This window comes from Protopterus annectens, chromosome 4.part0 (assembly GCF_019279795.1).
Source record: "Protopterus annectens isolate FY-2018-M chromosome 4.part0, PAN1.0, whole genome shotgun sequence".
NCBI classification, from domain to species: Eukaryota; Metazoa; Chordata; order Ceratodontiformes; family Protopteridae; genus Protopterus; species Protopterus annectens.
Genome location: NC_056733.1, coordinates 326,948,251 through 326,960,634, shown reverse-complemented (window position 1 = coordinate 326,960,634; position 12,384 = coordinate 326,948,251).

Genomic DNA, 12,384 nt, shown 5'->3' with positions numbered 1-12,384 from the left:
GGAGAAGAGGATACCTGAATTTAAGGATATCCTTTGACTCCAGCAAATGATTTCTCTTCTGAAAAAAACCTGCACTGGGATTTTAAAAGACAAAGGGTGTTGGTGCTCAGACCAAGAGACTTCAGATACCGCTGTATCTTTTTCATGTGGAGTCTTACCAGGGATATCATGAGAATCATAGAAGCCTTAAGACACAAAATCTTGAGGTATTCTCTCTTAGAGACTGAAGTTACTGACACTTTGAAAAAGACACTGCAAAGATAAGCAGGTCATCTAAAAATGGCAAAATGTGGATACACTGTAGCTTGTAATGAGCAATAACTGAAGCTAGACCCTTTGTGAACACTCTTTTTGCAGTGCATAGTCGAAAGGATACGGCAGAGAACTGAGAATGTGATCTAGACAGACAAAACCTTAAGAAACACTCGCAGTCTGGATGAATAAGGATGCAGTGATTAGCATCTTTTACGTCTAGTGTTGCCAGGAAACTTGAAAGAGGAACACCAGGTCACAGATTATTAAGTGACATCATTCTGAATTTGGCCGCTCTCACAAGCAGGTTTAGGAAAGGAAGATCCAAGACTGGTTTCCAAGCATTTTCTTTCTTTGGCACTAAGAACATCTTTGAATAAAGACCTTCCCCACCTGTGAAGGAGGAACTGGTTCTATAACTCCTTGGGAGGGCATGTGATGAAGAATCAGTGGAAATAAAATACTCCTTGATTTATTTATTTGGTTTATTTTTTTCTCTAGGCTTACTTTTTAACTTAACAAGGAGAGGACTCTTTCTCCTGATTCTGTGTACCATAACTTCTCTTTAATCCATGTCATTATATATATTTTTTCTTGTTCCTCTCTTAAAACTATGCATTTCTCAAATATTGTATGTGTTTTTTATTCTAGCCATGTATAATGACAAAAAATGTATTCCTCAAATTGCTTAAAACTTTCTGTATTTGTAACCTTTTTTGTAATGGAGCTTTTCTCCTCAGGTCTCTGTTGAAAAAGGGCATGCTGCCCAGTCAGACAAACCCAGTTAACAAATGTCAACTAAATAAATAATGAAAGAGTCTGATCTGGGGGATGAAGAATGATGCCCTGGATAGGAGGAATTTATTCCCACTGCCATCTGTAATCTTGAAGAATGATCTTCAGATCCCATTTGTTTGAAACCATCTGTTGGTGAACAGAAAAATGGAGATTCAGACTTTCTAGGAGAAAAAAGGTACCAGGATGGAAGGGGATTGCAAGGTATCTTGAACAGTCATTCAAACTTGTTGGACTGTCCTTGTTGTTTGGAGGTTCAGGGCTTCTTTTTGGAACCCTGTTGCCATTTATTTTAACTGTCTGTTTACCTGTAATTTTTTTGAGACTGCTTACTTTTTTATGGATAAAATTGGATAAATTAGATAATCCCTTACAAAATCTGGAAAAGGAGGCCTGAAAAATGTTAGAGATTCCCTGGATCAGCTTACCCCTTTCATCACACTTTTTTGATCACCTCTGCAGCAGAGGTATGAAAAACTAAATCTCTGCCCAAAGAGGAACTTATTATCTGATTTTTAACATCATCTAGGAGGTTCTGAGAATGCAGCCATGCAGAGTTCCTCAAAACAGTACCAGTGACCATAGCCCTGGTAGAAGTATCAACAGAGCCATACATATATTAGACAAAGAGTAGTGACCTGTGCTACAGGAGAAACTAAAGCAGATGTCTTCTCTCAAGAAGAAACTGCAGATAAACAAATCCTCATACTTTCACTATTAATCAGAACAAACTTTAGCATATCAGCCTGGCAATTCAGTTGCAGGTGTGTGCTCACGTTTTCCTATAATTATCAATAATTTTCCCATCCTTATCAGAAATAGTAGGACTGGAATTAACAAAGTACTTAGCACCATACAGCTAAAGCTATAGCTTTTGGGTCATGTTTGGGAATAGAGTATAACAACTTAAAAGACTGAGGAACTTTATACATCCTATCTGCCTTTTTAGGGAAAGCTGGTTAGCTGTCAGGAATAACTCAGGCAGTAGCACACAGATCACCTAGAGCAGACAAGAAAGGAAGAATGTGTGCAGATTCTGAAAATTCCATCTGTAACAACTCAAAACATTTTCTGAGAGACTGAGAAACCACAGTATTCTCCTACTGAAAACACAAGTACATTCTAGTAGTAGTCCCAGGGAAACAGAAACCTCAACCAGGAGAACCATAAACTCAGCTCTCCTCTGAGTCTGAATCAGCAGTCTCAGAAGAAAACCTTGTATCTGTCCCTTCATCTTCCTGTTCAGATTCAGAATCTTAAATCCCTTCAAGAAAAGAGACACCCCTCTTTCTTTTACCAGAAACTACTTTACTAGAATGATCAATAGCCTGAATTAAACCCATAACCAGACCAAGTAAACTACTCCAGTCTAAAGAAATTTGAGGAGGATAGATACATGCTTAGTTTTCTGTTTTTTTTTAACCGCAAAATGAGAACAGCCATGCTACTAATGGCAGCAGCAGCAGCTTGCCCTGGGATTGGCACAGCATCCTGACTTGAGGAAGTATTCTCTGTTTCCTCTCTCCAGACAGACAACAGTGTGTTTCTGTAACCCACTGAGTGGACCCCAAGAGCTGCAGAGGATGTGGCCAGCCTCTGGATGATAGTGGCTGTAGGTACTACATGAGAGGGATCTAGGTAAAAGATTAGTGGTCTGAGATACAACAATTGGCCACAGGAGAGTCACCCACCTGCAGTGAGGAAACTCTGGAAAATTGCTAGTCTGCTCTGGTGGTAAAGACTGTTTAACTTTTTCTTTTTATGGCTATTAGAAGGACCAAGCATGAGATGGGTAGTTTATTCCATGGTCAAACCAAAGATGCTGCCTCTTTCCTGTGGAAGACAAGTAGCAAATGCTGATAAAAACTACACATCTTTATAAGTCACTTGCATTTCACAGAAAAGTACAATAAAACACTTTAAAACACTCTGGCAACCCAAAAAGGTAAAGTAAACACTATTTCTCCACAGAAAAAAATGTTTTTCAGTTACTTTACACAACTGTTAGACTGACACTAAAAAGAACATTCCCATTTATAAGTACAATATGGCCTCATGGCATTCCATTAAACCATGAATGTTTAGCTTTAAAATAACATTCCTGAAGAGGAAAGTGATAAAATGGAAACAATATATAGTAAATGGAAGTTTTTTTTTCCCAAAAGGGAACTTATCAGTTAAGCAAAGGAACAGCACCATGTTGACTGCTGATCATTGAAGGCCTTAGAGGAGAGTACTCTTTGGTGGCAGTAAAGCTCTGAATGCCTTTTGCACCAAACGTGTTGTTTAGTCAGCTTGGCTTGAGAGACTTGACATTTGGGTGCATGTAAGTTATCCTGAAGCTTTGGAGGCTTGCTAGCTGTTATATGTTTGTCAGTATATAACCTCCATGTAGCTAAGGCTACTGCAGCAGTGAGCAATATGATGAACATCTCTTAATTTTTCTTTAGAGAGGAAGTGGAATATGTTGTTTGCTCAGAAAAGGAGTCTGGTTATCTTGGATTTTAGAACTTTAGTGTTTACCAGAAATTTAGCTGCTTGTCCAGTTAGATCAATAGGTAGTTTTCTATTTCTGATTTCTAATTTGCTGTCAAATTCTTACAGTTTTTATTGTTAGTATTACCATATTTATCTCACTCTTGAATTATATTGTTTTTTTACTCATCCTCTCTGCAATAAACCATCAGTTGTCAGCAGCTTATCTCCTTATTTACTGGGTCTGCCAAACATGCCTTAGACTCCCCTGGGCTCAACACAATTCACGCCTGTGACTAGTGAGGAGATCAAGGATGCTGGTGCAATGTCATGCTGCTGATGGGTAATGTGTCCTAATCCCCTTTCACCCCAGCAGCTTTAAGTGCTCCAAAATTTACCCACAAGAGGTGCATGCACACTTACTGCATGGACAACTTCACAGCCAGATCAAGGATGCTGGTGCAGTCTCATGCTGCTGCTGATGGGTAGTGTGCCCTAATCCTCTATCACCCCTGCAGCCTTAAGAGCTCCAAAATGTACCCACAAAAGGTGCATGTACACTTACTGCAAGGGCAACTTCACAACCAAGAAGTATACTGCTTGCAGCAGTGAGTTTGCCCAACTCTAAATGCCACAAGTGCAACAAGCCTATGCAGCATCCCTCCCAGGATGGGCAAGCTGATATCAGCTACTCACTCTTATCCCCTTGTCTGGATCTTCAGCTGCTCATGCTGCTGGTTGACCCCAGGTTATCTGGAGTAAAGTAAGACCTTTATCTATCTGTGCCATGTAGCTGGCATTGTATATTACATTTTATTAGAACTGCAGATGTGCCCATTAGGTTTGTATTATCTATTTAATTTTTTCAAAGAGTAAGACAGTGGATTAACCACCCACTGGTACTGATGCATTCATATTCTGAATACGAATCCTTTTTTCAAAATACTAATATTTCTATTTTAATGTGATTTAGCAGACCATAAATATGCCATTGGTATATGTTATAACAATCTACTGAGCAAGTCACAGCTGTTAACCTTAGATGGAATTGTTTCTCATTGCATGCAATATGATTATGTTGTACGACATTATGCATATATTTTGCTTTTGCTCAGGTTTTTACATAAAAATGTCATGATGGTAAAATTATGATCCAGTGGTTATAAACCATGCAATTAAATTAATAAAGGTCACTTTTATGATCATATTCTTTTACTGATTTTTTTATATTTCAACGTCTTCCTATTTCACTAATCCATAACATGTGCTGGATTCCATTTATTTTTAAGAAAGTTTTGCCCCAGATGACTGGCGGTGCAAAATTTCTCACTGTTAGTTGAAAGATGATACTTCCTCAAAATAATAAAAAAAAAAAATCTCCCATTACTATCTCATTTTAGAGTTGCCAGATGCCCATTAACCCAAACATCTCTTTCTCCATCATGTCATTTATTATAACAGCCATATCCTTACATTTTTGATGTAGCAAACTTTGACAGTAACAAAGGCTAAGTTGCACATTGCATTTGATAGTGAAAAATATGATAGTCTGCACACAGTACAATATACATTCTTAAACACACACACACACACACACACACACACACACACACACACACACACACACACACACACACCACATACTAAGAGCATTATGCTACTTTATCTATACTTTCAAGCAGACAGCATTTAATATGTGTCAAACCTTGTTACAGATTAAATTAATGCAAGTCAGTCTATAAAATGTTAGGAACTTATAAAGTGGACTTTCAGATTCCTGGCCTAGAGATGAAACACTTTTTAAAATAATGCCCCACCCTCACATACAAATGCAAATCCTTAGGAAAAAAAGTAACTTGCAGTGTGGCTCTCTAACACATGTGCCTGGCTCAATATTATGAGTCTCTAATATGCGATCAAAACTGTAAGGATGAAACTAACTGTTATACTTTGTCCCCTGTACCTTAATTCCAGAATAGGAGGAAGAGCTCCAGGCACTGTAACTTTAGGCTCGGTATATATTTGCTGCCTTCACATTTCTATTTTAATAAAAATCACATTGTCATTTGTTGGAAGACATCTCCTTACATACCTAAAGAAAACAAAGGTTTATAGTGCATGAATATTTGAACTGTATCTTATTGAAATTGGTACACCTTGTTTGCTGTAGCATAGACTAGATCCAGGACTGCTGAATCTAGCTTTGTTTATATGCTTGTTGTTTGTTTGCTTGTTATTTCTCTGGAACGCTAATTCCACCTAATACGCAGCTTCTCAGCGCTTCTGTGGATTACTAGTGATATCTGCATTGCTTACTGTACTTATTTCCTTGTTTCACTTGAAAGAACGTTACTGTTTGTCATTTTTGCATTTAAGTTACCTGTAACACATTGCACTTAAGTTACCTGGCACTTGTTCACTAAAGCAATTATATAAGTCAGCACTAAAAATGAAAAGAACTACACCCTCACTCCCCACTGGCCCTTGTTTTCAATTATTAAGGAATTCCCAATATTATTCTAGCATGTCCAAAGGTCAGTTGTCAATCTCCTCTCCAGTCCAGCTGGTGAATCTGGAAATCTTGAGGAAATGTTACAACTGCCTCATGTAAACAGACAACCCTCTCCTCCTCCCAACAAATTCCAACACATGTGAGAGATGCAACCATATAGCCAAACTGGAGGCTAAGCTCTCTCAACTCAGTACTGGCATAACCAGTCAGGAGGAGAAGGAAACCACACTCACTACAATTCCAGTCTCACATAGACCTACCACGACAGCAAACCAAACACATAATCACACAAAAACATACTCGGAGGCTCTAAATAAAGATCTGCCTAAGCAGCAGAGACCTCCAAAGCAGACACCCAAGCAACAGCTACCCCAAAACAAAACACGTGCAACACATATCTCACAAAGCCAGTGTGCCGAACAGTCACAGCCCTTAAGACTAAACAACACACCTGATACACTTGTAATAGGTGACTCTATCGCCAGGCACACTGATGTCCCACTCACCAGGCTGAACAAGGAGAGGGTCACGGTGAGCAGCCTGTCGGGTGCTAGGATCCGCCACATAACACAAGCACTCAGGTCACTCCAAGGCAAGTACAAATATGACTCAGTCATTGTCCATGCTGGTGTGAATGACCTGAGACGTACCTCCCTGGACTACATGAAAAGAGACATAAAGGAGCTCTCTGAGCATGTAGCCCAGGCCGGTATGACCCTGACCTTGAGTAGCATCTTACCCTCACCAAGAATGATGCCACAATATGAAGACAAGATGATCAATTTCAACAATTGGCTTAAATACTGGTGTCATTCAAAGGGGATCCAATGCCTGTCAGCTTGGGATAATACGCTTGACAAGCCACGATGCTTCGCTAGGGACGGCTTGCACCTGTCACCCCTGGGCTTTCGGATATTGGCAAAGGCTCTTGCTACCCCCATAGTGCCTTTTTTAGGCAAGGCTCAAAAGACAAACCCACCTCCACAGGTATCACAAGGGATAAGAAACTAAGAGTAATGCTACTCAATGCCAGAAGTCTAAACCTCAAGATGCATGCACTCAAAACTCTCCTTAGCATGGAGAACATCGATATCTGTGCAGTAACAGAAACCTGGTTCAAGGATCCTGAGAGCACCCCAGCACTACCAGGTTATACCTCATACCATGCTTTTCGGCCCCAAAACTTGGACCGAACCACAAAAGGAGGGGGAGTATCGATATTCATCAAAGATACCCACACCTCCAGGTTGGTGGCAAAGCACAAAGCATCAGAGACTATCCATGTGCAACTAACAGTGGGTAAAACTGCCTTCCAGTTTATAGCCTGCTACAGACCACCCTCCCAAACCCAGGAACCCCACTCGGCCTTCCTGAGAACACTGGAAAATATGAAGGTCTCTCCAAACACCATTATATTGGGCGACTTCAACTACCCAAACATAGACTGGGAGCATTACTCTAGCTCCAACACCCTAGCCCAAAGGTTCCTAGAATTTATAAACTCAAATGCTATGGAACAACTTGTTACCACTCCCACAAGAGGGGAAAACATACTGGACCTGATCATCACCAACATGGGGACGCTATGCTCCAGACCAGAAGTGTATCCCTCACTGGTAAGATCAGACCATAAACTAATCTCACTGGATATTCACATCCCGACCCCACCCCCTGCCCAGAAAACCACAGTGAAAAACTTCTCTAAAGCAAATTTCACACTCCTCAAAACCGAGGTGGAATCCTTCAAAGCCCCCGGGCCTGTGGAAAATACGGCCCAGTCCACAGAATCCTTTATAAATGCATTCTATGAACACCTTCAGGAATGCACGGATCATGCGATCCCAAATAAAACCAAGACCCAATCCTCCAAAGGCAGACGTCCTGTCTGGTGGACCCCAGCCATAAACAAACTATACAATAGAAGGAGGAAGCTACTAAATGATAGAGCAAAATCCCAAAAAGGGAAGGCATCACTGATCAGTATTAGCAAAAAACTATGGGCACTCATAAAATTGTCTAAGGCCAGCTTTGAGAGAAAAATTGCACAGGACACTAAGAATAATCACAAGGCTTTCTTTAGTTATGTTAGGAACCTGGGTGGTAATTCCCAGATATGCTCAGAATTAGTCCAAAATGACAAACAATACACTGAACCCACAGACATTGCCAACATCCTAGCTGACAGGTTCAGCACAACCCCACGAAAAGGGCAAATATCTATCCCAGCAGAGTGCTGCCCCCCTGACATCTCAGATGCTCAGGCAAGAGCCGCCCTCTCCAAAGCAAAAAACACAGCATCAATGGGACCAGACGGTGTCCCGGGCTGCGTCCTACATGAACTCCAAGAAGAGCTAAACCCAAACATAAAACTACTGTTCAATCTCAGCCTTACTACAGGACATGTGCCCAAGGAGTGGCGTACAGCAACAGTGGTCCCTCTCTATAAAGGTGGTGCCTCAACGGATCCTGGAAACTATCGCCCCATAAGCCTGACTAGCATGGTCTGCAAAGCTATGGAAAGGATCATCATGGACCTCATAAATAAAGATATTGGGGACCTACAGACACTGGATCCTACCCAGTTTGGCTTTGTTAAGGGCAGATCCTGCCTCTTAAACCTGGTTGATTTCTTTGAAACAGTCACCAAGGCGATTGACGAGGGGAAGGTGGCCCACACAGCCTACCTGGACCTCGCAAAAGCCTTCGATACTATACCCCACTCGGGCATTATAGATAAGCTCACCAGCTTAAATATAAACCCCTATGTCACTAGATGGATTGCAAACTGGCTCAAGGACAGAACCCACATGGTTAGAATTGCTGGAGTCATGCCAGACTCCAAACCAGTTACAAGTGGTGTCCCACAAGGCTCAGTCCTGGGACCTCTCTTGTTCGGTATATATTTCTCGGAGGTACAGGCCAACACGAAAGTACTGTGGCTGACCAAGTTTGCAGATGACTGCAAACTGGGTGCCATAATCGACTCTCCAGCCGACACAAGCATCCTCCAAAAGGGCCTCATAGAAACAGACAACTGGTGCCAGAGCCATGGCCTCAAGCTAAATGCCAAAACGTGTATAGTCATCGCCTTTGGCAAAAACAAAGTGCCCACAAATTACCACATAGGTGGTAATCCATTAAGTACAGAAGAAGTAATTAGGGACCTGGGGACCCAAGTTGATAGCAATCTCTCATTTGACAACCACGTGGCCAAAGTGGTTAGAAAAACATTTTATATAGCCCACCTAATCATGAAGGGATTCACATCTAGATCAGGGGAGGTCATCGTGCCTCTTTACTCATCCCTCATCAGGTCCATAGTTGAGTACAATGCCCCTTTTGGGATGTACCTTACCAGACACCTGCAGCAACTGGAAAGACCCCAAAAGTACCTCACCAAGAGGATCAAAGGGCTCAAACAGATGCCATATGCTGCCTGGTTAAAGAACCTCAAGCTCTACTCAGTGGCATACCGCCTGTTCAGAGGTGATCTGTGCCTGACGTATAAAGCCATGTCCAACCCAGAATTAATGGACATGCTGCACCTCAGAAAATCCAAATCCCATCGAGCTAAGTGCTCGAGAGACTTGAACCTCAGCACTGAAATAAATAGGACATGCTGGAGGGACAGATTCATAACCCAGAGGCTCCCTTCACTCTGGAATAAAATCCCAGTCCAGGTTAGGCAGAGTCCCTCATTGACTCTCTTCAAGAGGAATCTTGATGAGTGGATGGGAGATCGTAGGTTTACCCCAGGTATCACTTCTGTGTCACTGTTAGACAGAGGCACAGTATACTAACCTCGAAAAAGGGCATAGCAAAATAAATTTAAAATGGGTGGCGAAAGCCAAACACATTCTGGCTAGGCTTATAAATGCCCTAGGGCAGATAGCCTAGTGTGAACCTATGAACCTATGAATAGTGTCTGCAAATATATCAACTTTGTGCGATAGTCCAGTTTTTGTGCAATAGTTAGTTTTTAGGCTAGTATATACAGATTCTTCAAGTGCCAGCCCAAGTCTGCCTGGTACTTTATTCCAGAGGCAATTAGAAGAACAAAGGTTTTGATTAGTGGTTCATATAAAAACTGCTTAGATTGGAGTATGAAGTATACAAGATAAAATTAACTTTGACCAAGATTTCAGATTTAACAGATAAAGAAGACAAATTGTTAATCAGCATAAGCAAATTTTCCTTGGCACATTTTTATATGAATAATGATAAATTGCATTATGTAGTATTAAACATCTGATTAATAATGTAAACATGAAACTATGCTATGCCAAACTTAACAATCCAACAGTTGCCATTTGCATGTTAGGCTATTTACTAAGATAATGAAATTCCAGGAAACTATACTTAAGTATTATGTAATGAACAGAGGAGTGACGGACTTGCAGGTAGAATAGTTATGGGAAATGAGTTCCTGATACAGTCATTTTTAGTGTAAGGTAATCTGATCTTGTCATTTTATTCAGAGAAATGAACTTGGAAATTTGAGTTAACTTGCACATAATCTACATTTACCTTTCTACAAGACATAATCCTATGTTTGATAAGCTATGATAAGCAATCATTCCAGGAACAAACCCTTAACATGATACTGTTGTTGTTTTTCTTTTAGCTTTTCCTGGTTAGGGGTCGCCACAGCAGAACTCCGGTCCGCTAATGATTGGCAGTCGATTTTTATGGTGCCGAGGTGCCAGCCCAATGCCCAACCTTCAACAAAGGCACGCCCATTCACGCATGTCTTTCGAACAGCACTCGACCGCGAGGAGGACATGCAGACTCCACACAGAAGGCGCTCCAGCCGAGAATAGAATGGGAGAACCTCTTGCTGTGAAGCGACAATGCTACTGCTGCACTTAACATGATACTAATAATGCAAAACATACCATTACTTGAATCTAGAATATTAAATGTTATAATATTTGCTCATGGCTCTATGATGCCTTAAACAGAATGTGAGAGATTCAAAGCTAGTAATGTCTGATTAATTGTATAAGGATATCTTCAATAATAAGGTATTTTAAGAGGTTCCCTATTATTTCAGTGAACACTTAAAATAGTGAACACTGTTTGATTGACCATTTTAAATCGAAACAGCGAAATCCCAAACACATGGAACAGCAATTTTTTTTTAAAGGAAAAAAAAATCACTGGGCCGTTTTTGGGACTTTGCCACTTCCTCCACTGTGGTGCAAGGGGGGTGTGGGGGGTGAAGCACCTCATTTTATTTTTTTTATTTTTTTTTTACAGAGCAGCGATTTTTTTTCCCAGAAAAAAAAAATCGCTGTTCCGTGTGTTCGGCATTCTGCGTTTAGATTTTTAAAGGTCGATTATATAGTGTTCACTATTTTAAATGTTTGCTGTTATAATATAAACCCTTTTATGATTATTTATTAAATGTTAAAAGTTCCAAAATTCAAGTAAAGATCTGGATTAACATGTAGTGGCTTGGAGGTGGCAGTAGCAGGATAAAATATTTTTGTTTCATGTTTGTATTATTAATCAGATATTTGTATTATGTTGTAACAGTCCAAAGGGGACATGAAAAAAATATGTTCTAATCTATGATATGTTTTATTAAAGGAAATATTACTCTGAATGTACAGCAAGAAAGCTTAAGCAAGAATTTGAAGGAGTATTTTTGATAGGCCGTGAAGAGTTAGGAGTCTGATGGCTGGTACTCAAAGGAATACAGCAGGACCTTATGCACAAGTTATTGGTTTGGGTTAATAAGCAAGCCATGATGGTAGGAAAGTGTGAGTAAAGTCTTTGTTAGCAAAAATGCAAAAAATAAGTTTAGAAAGAGAAATACACACACACACACACACACAGACAAACAGATGCATACTTACATACATGTGCACACACACACACACACACACACACACACACACACACACACACACACACACACACACACACACACGCACACACACACACATATAGACATGGAGATATATGGACACACACAAAAAAAACAGTGCTAGAGCATTTTTATTTGAGAATCTCATTTTGGTATCAGGGCCATAGAATCACAGATCTTTTAGAGACACTAAAGACTGTACACTGAGCACATAGTATGAAATTGCAATAGTTTTGGTTTGGCTCAACAATTTGTCTCAGGTAGATGGAAGCCATGAATTAGCTTGTCTATTGTGCACAGACTTGTATGGTTTAGACATGTTCTGGCATGCATATTTTCACATGAGGAATCTAGTTGTGCATGAAATTACCTGGGTTTACCTGCCTTGTATGTTGAACAGAACAAATCCTGCCTCAGTTTAAACAGCTGCCTGCAAGAAATCAATGGCTGGATGAATGCCATCTGTCTTCGGCATAAG